Here is an 11,176-nt window from a genome sequence, read left to right as displayed (position 1 = left end):
GGGGGGGGGGCAGGTCCCACAGAAGGTTCCAGACAGGCGAGTGCATGTTCGCAATATTCGACCTCCGCAGAATTCTCCGCGGCAGACTCGCTCCTTGCAGGGGCGTGGGGTCAATGCCGATTCCTCCATTTTCCCAGGACGAGCCGTTCACCTTCCTTCTGGAAAGTGATTCTCTCCAGCAGTGACTTCTGGCCTCGCAGACCGGGCCTCGCCGTCCTTTGGTAAAAGATGTGCTTCCACCCCTCGGGGTACCTTCTCAGCCCCCCCAACTCCTGCTCCCTCCCCAGGGTGGACAAGGACCTGCTCCCTAAGCCCGGAGGGGCAGAGGGAGGCCGCTCTGGTCCGCGGCGGCCCAGGCAGGACTTTTGACCACGAGAATCCAGCATTGTTCCTTGGCTCCTTGTAAGCCCCCATCATTTTTTGCTCTTGGGTTGAATATATGCTTTTATCAATAATAATATCGTTAGGCCTGTAATAGATGCCCAATCCATATTTGCTAAATATTTCAGAATTAGACAAATGGGGATGGTTCTAATTGCCGTAAACTGTGGCTTAATGATTTACTTACTTGGGAGGTTTTCTCTTGGTGAACTGCCGTGTTCTAGGAACGATGCATCTCTTTCGAGCTTGTCAAACGGGGCAGCTACAGGAAATCGTGGCTCTTCCATTCGCTGCCCTCTGAGTGGGCGAGGCCGACACCTGAAGAACGCACCCCCCCCCCCCTTACACCACGTGGGGGTCCTACAGATAATGGAGCCGTTCTCTGAGGCCGAGGAATCCGCAGGCCCAGGAGGCCTTGCCAGGAGCAGGAAGCCGGCTGCGTGGAGCCCTTCCCTGAGTGACAGCCCAGCCCCAGTCCTCCACCTTCATCCGGTGTCGCTGCGAGAAGCATCCCCAGGGCCCCAGCACCCGCCACCCACTGGGAAATCGAGGGTCCCCCGGGTGCATCACCACGGCAGTCCCCCGAGCATGGACGTGGGAGTTTCTTTCCCAAACAACGGTGATGCTGCCTCTTACGAAAGGTTGGGAAGCATATAAACTCTGGGTTTCCCTCGAGACTAGATCCCCGGGCGTCAGAGCTGTTTTGGTGAACCACTACAATGCTGAGATGGCGATTGGTACTATTAACGTTGTATCTCTTACGCGCTGGCCAGCTCTTCTGGGTACAGTTTCTAAGGGAATCTTACAGCATCGCTACAAGGGCGATGCTCTGATGCTCTTCGTAGCCCCACTTTACAGACAAGAAACAAAGGCGGGGTGAGCTGATTGGCTGGGCCCAGGCCTCCGGCGGGTGAGTGACAGCGTCAGCGAGGACCTGGGAGCAGCTCTCCTCCGTCCTCGCCTTGCTGCCACCACCGCTGGCTCCAGAGCTGTGTTCTCCGTAGCTAAGAGGAGAACAGGGAACGTTGCATTCAGTCTGCTCTGAGCGAGAATGGGAACTGTGCCTGGAAGTGTTATTTGCAATATACACTGAAACCATTAAACTCGGTAAATATTTATGTAAACACAGCCCCCACGGAAGATTCAGAAGTTCTTTGTGAAGACTGTTCCTAAAAGTTAATAGCTCTGAATAATTCTTCTTGCATTAGAAATGTATACTATGGCCCAGCCGGCGTGGCTCAGTGGTTGAGCGCCAACCTATGAACCAGGCAGTCACGGGTTCAATTCTGGGTCAGGGCACAAGCCTGGGTTGGGGGTTCGATCCCCAGTGTGGGGCGTGCAGGAGGCAGCCAATGAATGTTTCTCTCTTATCATTGATGTTTCCTTCTCTCTCTCCCTCTCCCTTCCTCTCTGACATGGATACAAATATATATTTTAAAATGTGTACCACGAGGTCCGGGCTGAGGAAACAAAAGCGGTGGAAGTGTTGCTCTGTGCTCCCCGCATTAGGTCAGCTTGACCGGGGCCCTCCTGCGTCCTGAGCTGAGCAGGAGACACACGGGGATGAGGTACGTCCCCATCGTGTGTCCCACACAATGAACCAGGCAGCGGGAGGCGCCCCGGCTCACCCGGCAGCTGAGGGCGAGGGAAGCGGGGCTCATTGAGCGGCTGGGCCACGCGGTGCATGTCACACCCTCACGGAACCCTCCCCGGTGACCGTTGGTGCCTCTGTTTCACAGATGGGGAGCCCAAGGCCCTCACCCCAGGTCACGTGGTGAACTTGGCAGAGTCAGGTCACACCGTGAGTCCCCTTCTCCCCCTGCCTCCCCTCAGGGAGGGCCGGGGGGCCGGCGTGGAAAGGCAGGCCTGGCACAGAGAGGGAGAGGGGCGGTGGGGGAGGATGGGGGGCAGAGACCTCTGTGGGAGGGGGGATGTGGCCTGTGAGGTGGTTTAGAAGGAGGATTACCCATCAACAGACTTGGTGGGGGGACATTTTCCAGGGAGAACAACAGAAGTGAAAAGACAGAGGCAGGAAAGCATAGGGCATTGCCGGGGAGGGACGTAGTAATAGGGGGTAGGCCCAGGGCAGGTCTGGCGCTGGGTGGGAGCCCGGACCGTGTTGGAATCGGACCGGCATGAGTTTGAGCCCGGGCTCTGGTGTCACTTAGCACTGTGACGGGTCAGGAACCTGTCAGAGAAGCCCTGGGCGGGGGGCATGAACTTCACGTCCACGGGGCCCTTCTAGGGTGTCAGTGGAAACCTGGGTGATGGCCGAGGCCCTCCAACTTGGTAACTCAGGCTCCAACCCTGCTTCCCCGCGGAGTGGCGGCTACTGACACCCCTGCTGGCCTTGGCCAGCTCCCCTGTGGTCCGGTCACGCCCTCCCCCTGCCTGGGGTCCATCCGCTGCCCGTGTGCTCAGGTCTGGCCGACCATCAGCGGGCGGGGTTATTGAGTCACAGGCTCCGGGCACAGATAGGGAGAGGGTGGGGGAGGGGCTCCCTTCTCTGAGCCTCCCTCCTTTATCGGATCGCCTCCTGGATTCCCAGCCCCCCTCAGCCCCAACTCTCTCCTGGAGCCCTCCCGCCAGGGGGATGGGACTTCCCCTGAGGCCTGTCCGCCGGCACCGTGCGGAGTGGAGTGCTCTCCACGGAAAAGCAATGAGCGGGGACCACACCCGGTGCGCCTTCTTTCTCTCCTTTCTCTCCGTGTCGGCTGCCTCCAGGCTGGCCTGGCTCCTTTGCTCTCGGGGCTGCACACATTCTTTCCGAAAGGCCTGTCCCCAGCCTGCAATGACCACCCCAACGCCCGGCTCCCAGTCCTGGAAGGCAGGGCCGGCACCTTGAGGGCTGTACCTTTTGCACTTGTTTGGCTCCCGCTATGTTTCTGAACATGAGTTTTGGTGTTTGCAGTGCGATTTGAATTCTTCAATGTTTCTGTTTTCTTAGATCTTCCAACTCGCTTATCTCCTCCCCAGGCCTCATCACACCTGCTTTGAACCTTCCCGTATCTTCTTTGATCTCTCACCCGAGAGAATCAGTTCAGTTCGCCTGCCGTCTTCCACCGCCTGGGCTGCTGTAATGGAAAGACCGTAAACTGGGCGGCTTGGAAACGAGGAGCAGAGCATCCTTCTCACAGTTCCGGAGCCTGGGCGTCCGAGGTCCAGGGAGCGGAGATTCGGGGTCTGAGGAGAGCCGTTCCCTGGTCACCGAGGGTGTCTTCTCCCTGCGTCCTCACTGGGCGGAGGGGGCAGGGCTTTGGGGGCCTCTAATATAAGGACACTAACCTCCCTCACTCCCTAAGCCCCGCCTCCTCACACCATCGCATGGGGGTGAGATTTCAACATGTGGATTTCGAGGGACGTGAACACTCACCCCGTGCACCTTGCTGTCTTTGGTGTGAAGGAGAAGTGCTGTCTCAATTGTTCCTCAACCCAGAGCTCAGTGGCCATTTATGAAGTCCGTGGCCACAGCCCCTGTTTTGTGTCTGGCCACGCTGCCCGCCCCCCGACCCCCCGGCGATTTCCCTCCCCGGTGCTGTCCACCATGACAGTGCCGCCTCCTCGTGTTTCTCCTCCCCACGGACCTCTTCTGACCACCCAGCAGGTTGCCCCTCGAGTGGCCAACCCTGGTGGAAGGTCTAGTCTAGCCCAAGGCTGGGGCCTGGAGCCGCCTAGCAGGGCCCTGACGCTAACTTCCGTGGACATTTGCGAGTTTCCTCGTTGAGGTGCTGGTGCACACGTCTTTGAGATGCATCCGAGTTTCTCAATGTATCAGTAGTTGGCTCCTTTCCGGCACCCACCATTTTTATTTTAGTTTTTTAGTGCCGGGTGGTAGGCCATTGTGCGGACGGACACATTTTATGTTGTCTTGGAGAACATGCCATATGAGCACAAGAAAAGCCGATTAAACAGTATTTGTATAGTTGCCAGATTTCAGCTGTCACAAAATAAAGCTACTCTGAATATCTGTGCACATGTTTTTGTGTAAACATAAGTTGTTTTTTTTTTTAATCTCGGGCAAATCCACAGAAATGAAAGATTGTTGGGTCACGTGAAGCCGCATGCTAAGTGAATGTTTAACTTAAGGAACTGCCAAGCTGTTTTCCCAGCGCCTCTACCCTGTGAATTCCTTTCCTCAGTGAGAAACGCCGCCGCGGCCTCGCGTTCTCGCCGGCACTCGGCGATGGCGGTGTGTTATTGCTTCAGTCCTTCTGGTGCGTGTACAGTGGCGTTTCATCATGCGTTAATTTGCATTTCCCTAGTGGCTAATGGGGTGAACATCCTTTCTGTGCTGTGTGCCGTCCTGATGCAGCGCTCAGCCCGCGTCTGCTCCTGAGGAGAGTTGGGGTGTTTGCGCTCTTACTGTGCGTGCTGAGCGTTCTTCCTAAGCTCTGGATGCAAGTCCTCGGTTGGGTGTGTGATTTGTGAATATTTCCTTCCAGGCTATAGCTTGGCTCTTTATTCTCTTAATAGTCTTTTTTGATGAGCACAAGTCTTAAGTTTTCATAAAATCCAAGGTATCGTTGTCTTTCATTTCCGTTTGTGGACGCCTGCCAAGCTGCTGTTGCTCGGAGTGAGGAGGGTCAGGGGCTCCTGTCCCACCGCCGGCCCGTGTCCCATCAATTATTATTCAGCAGATCACGACTTTGCTCATTTCTATGAGCTGTTCACTCAACCCCATGTTTTGATGGTTTTCCTCTAAAACGTTTTATAGCTTGTATTTTATATTTAGGTCTCTGATCCATTTGATTTAATTTTTATGTAGTTCAAGGATCTTTTTTTTTTGCATATGGATGATAATTGTTCTAACATCTAGGAACACCTTTTTTTAAAAGTCTCTCTCTCTTTCTCTCTCTCTCTCTCCCTCTCTCTCTCTCGGTCAGTAAAAGTATGTGGTGTACGCAGTGAAAAAGTGCATTTCTCTTTCACCACAGTGCACTAGGTCTCTGCTTACCTTCCCGGAGACAACTGTTACAATTTCTCATGGATTCTTCCAGTGGAACTGTGTGCACATCTAGGTATACAGACATCTATCTCCTTTCTAAAAAATATCCCACAAACCGTAGCATACTATACCGACTGTTTCTGGCCTTGCTTTTCTCACTTGATAGTATGCTGTCTTGGAGAACATTCCATATTAGAACAAGAGATGCCCCCTACTTCTAAATGGCTTCATAGCGTCCCATGGCACGCGGGCCGTCACTGTTTAACCCGCTCACGCTGGCGCGTCCTCAGGGTGTTCCAGTCCCTCTGCCGCTCCGCGTCTCCTCCTGATTCCCGTAGCCACGGGAGCTCCAGGGCCCTGTGAGAGGCCCGAGCAATCGGCGACGTCCCTCCTGTTTAGAAAGAACGTCAGAACTCAGCCAGGGTGCTCGTTCTTCAAGGAAGAAAGAGGAAACGTTTGCAAAGAATTAGCCTCAAATAAAAATCAGACAGAAGTACATCAAGAACGAGACCTCAATGAAACTTCGCTCCCGGAGAACGAGAGGCGGTGAGACGAACAGCCACTCCTGGTGCAGCTTCACAATGAGCTCAAGGCCCTGCGCCTTCCCCAGGCGCCCGCGCGAGAAGCTACTGGCATTTCTGACAAGGCCTCTGTTCCTATCTTCCCACCGGAGTTGCCCACACGTCCAGCCGACCTCTAACCCTGGCCACAAAGGCGTTTCCACTGCCACCAGCGTACCTGTCTGTCCAGGCCCATGTGGAGGTCAGGGGTGCCGACACCCCTGGTGCTGAGACCCCGGCGCTGTCCGCAAGGCTGGGCACTTACATTATTTAGCCACACGTAGGAAATACGTGATGATGAGAAAATGTGATCAAACTTGGGCACCTTGTCGTATGCCCACAGGCCACAGGCACCTGAGACTAGGATTTAAAATGAGAAGAAAGTCCTTGAGTTGAGGCGGAGAGAAAAGTCCGTCCTGGTGGGAGCAGTGTGGCCGGGGGACAGGGAAGGTGAAGAGGGCTTCGTCGCTATTATCAGTCCCCGACTTAATCGGAGGCGATGTCTCCCTGAACGTAAAGCAGTCGGCTCAGTCTGTCCCAAGTCTTCAGCGCGAAGCGCTCCATGAAGGGGAATGGGTGCTGCCCGCGTCAGGGCTGCGCCGTCATTGTAAGTGCAGGGCGTACAATCGAAGTGGCAGATGCTTCTGGAAGGAGGAGCCCTTGCTGTGGTTGGGCCGGGTCATTAGGTCTCCAGGGCGCTCACGGAGGGCGGCTATGGTAGAACACAAAGCCACTGCGTTTATGACTGAGGACACCTTCTGCTCAGTGGGAACGATGGGATCAGCTCAGCGACAATCACCCATTGGGCTCCAGGGCAGACACGGGATCGGCCCGCCGGTTTAATCGCTCCTGCGACTTCCTGGCGCGGCTGAGCCAGCGGTGGGTAAGCAGCTTCTTCCTGCGGGAGGGGCCGTTCTGCAGCCTCCAGGCCCCCTCCCTGCGCGGCCCAGCGCCCGTGGGCTGTTCAGCGGCAGTGACGGGGCTTCCAGGTGCCCAGGAACTAACAGCAGCCACCATTTATTATGCACCTACTGTATGCCACACCTCGTTCTAGGCACAGCAATAAGCTAATAACTGTATTTGCTAATGTCTATTGAGCACTGTTATGTGTGAAACACCTAAGTGCTCTCCCTGATTATATTGAGCCTCATTTTACAGACGAGGCGGGCGGGGCTGGGGGGGCGGGGAACTAAATGTCCAAATACCTGGGGAGTCAGTGATGGGGAAGGCAGTGACTCAGGCAGCCTGTTCTAGAGCGTACGGGCCCAGCCCCCGCGATGACCACCTTCCCAGTTGGCTGGTGTACGTCTGCACACACAGTGGCCCCTGCGCCCACCCACCCCTGAGCTGGCCCCGTCACGGATGCAAAGCCAGGTGTGCGCACCTGTGCCGGCGCCACGGCGCCTGGAGGCACTTGTTCAACCCATCACTGTGGCGCTGTCTGCCCACCTGGGCAACGATCCCTCGGCTGCTGGATGAGGCTGAGCAGGAAGCAGCCCGCAGGCCCGTCCAGTGGGAGTTAAAGGAGGTGAAGAGCTTTGCGAGGGCTTTGAGGGCGAGGGAGCCGCGTGGGGAGGGGAGCTGAGAAGAGCCTGCGGGATGGGTCAGGCCGGACCCGGATGGAGGCCGGGATTTCCATATGAAGGGAGTGCGATCATAAGCCACTGCCGCTGGAGGCTGAGGCTGGGTCTCGGTTTCCTTTCATGAAAATCACAGGCAAAATGAGGACGTTAACTTCGATGGCCTCCAAGGTCACTTCCGTGTTTGAAAGCCTGTGATTCTCTCGCACGAAGCCTCGTGGGCACCGGTTAATGAGCCTTGACCATGCACCCAGGGATTCGACGGGAAAGCCGCTTAATTGCGTCTCAGCCACAGCCACCCCAGCAAGCCAGCTGCCAGCTCTCATCTGGGCATGTGGGCTCCAGACTGTCCCTCCCTGTGGACTCCCCCTGAGCCCCTCACTCATTTACCCTCACGCCTCCACACTTGCCAGTCGTGTCGGAAGTGGGGGTGGGGACTGTGCGCCCCTAAACTTGCAGTTGGCTAACCTCTGCAGGGTAGTCAACATGTTTAGGGGATAACATTCTCAAAAATAAACTTTAATGGTTAGAAATGTGATAATATTTGTTATTAAAACGATAGCAAATTAAAAATATGTCGAAGTGAAAATCACCCCCCCCCCCCCCCGCCGCCCCCCCCCCCCAGGCAAAGAAGGGATTTTCTTTTGCGGGAGGAGCAGCCTCTAGAGAAGCAGGTGCGGCCATGAGACCGCGGCAGAACGTTCCCAGGTCAGCTGATTCTGGGGGCGGGGCATCCTGGGGTCACTCCTTGTCTCAGGGCTCACGGGACTGGGCTGCTGCCAGGCCTTGGACTTTCGGAGCGGTTCTCCAGCCCTGGGGGTTCCTGGCGGGAATGCGCGGCTGCCAGGCCCGAGGGGTGACCCCCGAGCTCCCCTTCACCGACAAACTCCTCATGGGCCTGGCCACTTGCCCAGGCAGGAAGCGTAGAGGCTTTGAAGCTGCCTGGAGGCCCCCTGCACCCCAAAGTGAGGTCTCGGAAGGAGGCCCGGCTGGGAGAGGTCACGTCGGGGCTGGCTGGGGCCCCTGGCTGCCTGGCTCCGGGTTGGAGGGTGAGAATGCGGTTGGGCAGCCGTCCGCGGCATCGGCACTGAACAGGCAGAAGGTGCCGGCTGCTCGGTAAGTTGGCGTTTCAATTAGCAGCCTGGGCGTAGCTGTAATTGTCTATCACACCGGTTGGTCTTTGCCTCGAAAGATCTATCGAAATATCTTTGTTTGAAACCTTCCGGTATGGAAAGCAGTGTCTGTAAAGGAAGACTGCTTAGGAAAATCACAAGTTTGGGGCAAAAAAAAATCACTTTTCGTCTGGTTGACAAATACGTCAGGGGCTGTTTGTGGGGTGCGCTGCCTGCGGCCGAGATGCGGCAGGAGGGCCCCTGGGGTGCCGGGGCGCCTGGAGAAGCGTCGTGACGCCGCCGTAGTCAGGGTGTTGGGGTGGGAATTCACCCCGTGGGGTCACAGGCCTGAGGCCAGGGCGTGAGCCAGGGTCCTCCTGCTTCCAGCCGCAGGCCAGGGCTCAACCGCCAGCCACAGGGACATCCTGGGACGTGCAGTCCAGCCCGCACCCCGACTTCCTGTGTCCCTGCTGCTGGAGTTCTGTGCCGCCCGGAGGGTTCCCTTTCCCTCCCAGCAGCCATCACTCGGGGACCGGGCTGCCCTCTGACTTCCTGACTGTTCAGTTGGGGCCCTACTGCCTCTGCAACTCACAGCCCCACCAGTCACACCGAGGAGGGGGGTTCCTCCGTCTCTTCGAGGGAGAGCCACAGAGATGGGGGGCCGGCCCGACTGAGTCACACTGGCCGCGGTTCAAAGATGCCAAAAACCTACCTCAGGCAAGACAATGAAATTAAGATCAGAGAGAGATTAGTATGGAAATAAAGTGTCAGAGAGCTTATAAGATCGAATTCATAAAATCCATGACTTCTATCTGTAATGCAGTTAAACTGCCAACCTCGCTCGCTAACGGCTTCACGGTAGGACCTTCGCTTCCTCGAAGCATGTTCCCCCCAGCCCTGCCCGGTGTGGCTCAGTGGCTAGAGCGTCAGCCTGTGGACTCAAGTGTCCAGGGTTCAATCCCCAAGGGCACGTTGGAGCAGGTGAGGGAGGCAACCCATCGGCGATGTTTCTCTCGTCTCCCCCTCCCTTCCACTCCCTCTGAAAATCAATGGGAAAGTATCCGCAGGTGAGGACTAACAACAACAAAGTCTTCCCCCAGACACCTGGCACTGTTCCTGGAGTCCCGGAAAGCCTGTGGGGAAGTCCAGGGATGAGCGACTCAGATAAAGGAAGAATCCTTTTTAGTGCAAGGATGTCCCCTGTAATATTGGTTTTTCTTGATACTAAAAAGGATTCATTGTTCATCTGGAACCAAAAGTGTTGAGAAGCCCCCTGGCCCCGCCCTGGTCATCCATCCTGGCCTGGTCTCCTGCCCCTGGGGGATCCCTCTGGTTCCCCCCAACAGGCTCCTCTGTGGGTGCAGCCGCGGAGGCTTACTGGGCCGGGTGTAGGGCTGAAGGCTGGCTCCTGAAGGTGGCCATGTCTTAATCCCCGAACTCGTGGGATGTGCCTTCCCTGCAAAAGGGACTTCGAAGTCGGATTAAGTTAAGACCCGCCCTGGGGAGTCCCCGGTGACCCGGACAAGCCCCTTCACAAAGGGTCCTCGTAAGAGGACAGGAGGGCAGGAAGGTGGGAGTAGAGGCGCAGATGTGAGGGTGGGAGGAGAGGGAAGTCATGCGGCCTCGGGCCAGGACTGCAGGAGCCCTGGGGCAGGCGGGCCTGGTCGCCATGCCCTCCCCAGATTGAAGAATCTCGAAGAGCCCGGCCAGCGTGGCTCAGTGGTTGAGCATTAACCTATGAACCAGGAGGTCACGGTTAGATTGCCGGTCAGGGCACATGCCCGGGTTGTGGGCTTGATCCCCAGGAGGAGTCGTGCAGGAGGCAGCCGATCCATGATTCTCTCTCATCACTGATGTTTCTCTATCTCTCTCCCTCTCCCTTCCTCTCTGAAATCAATAAAAATATATTTTTTTTTAAAAAAAAGAAAAGAAAATGAGCCGTACAGAGGCCCCCCTTACGTGCCATTTCGCTGTTTGTGTTTTCAGTTGCCCGTGGTCAGCCTCCGTTCGAGAGGGTTACATGGAAATTCTCCGTCTCGTCATTGTGCCGTCCCACGTCACCACGAGAAGAAGGGTGAGTACAGCACAGCTCGATGTTTGAGAGAGAATGAGAGACAGAGAGAGAAAGCATGTCCACGGAGCTTTCATTACAGCACATCGCTATAAGTGTCCTATTGCTATTAGTTACTGTTGTTCGTCTCTGACCGTGACCTTATACAGTAAACATGGTCAAGGTATGTGTGACAGGAAAGAATGAAGTCTTTATAGGGTCTGATGCTATCCGACGTTTCGGGCATCTGCTGGGGATCTTGGAACGAACGCCCCGTGGAGAAAGGGGGGACACTGTGATGTCAGAAGCAGACCCTTCCAGGCCCCCAGGATCTGGGAAACCCCTAAGTGAGTTCGGTGTCTGCTTTCACCAGACCAGGTCTCGGGTCCACGCCGTCTGAGTGGACAACGCTGCTCTTCCCAGATTTCCAAACACAGAGCGTGTGGGCAGCAGGCATGAAAGGTTGGGGAGACGGAGCTGGTATATCCATCACAGTGAGATGTTAGCCATTCTATCTCAGAAGCCCTGGGGGCACCCTGCTTGTTACC

The sequence above is a fragment of the Myotis brandtii genome, unplaced genomic scaffold, assembly GCF_000412655.1.
Source record: "Myotis brandtii unplaced genomic scaffold, ASM41265v1 scaffold725, whole genome shotgun sequence".
In the NCBI taxonomy this organism is placed as follows: Eukaryota; Metazoa; Chordata; class Mammalia; order Chiroptera; family Vespertilionidae; genus Myotis; species Myotis brandtii.
The sequence above is the reverse complement of the archived record's forward strand: the minus strand, read 5'-3'. Positions refer to the sequence as shown.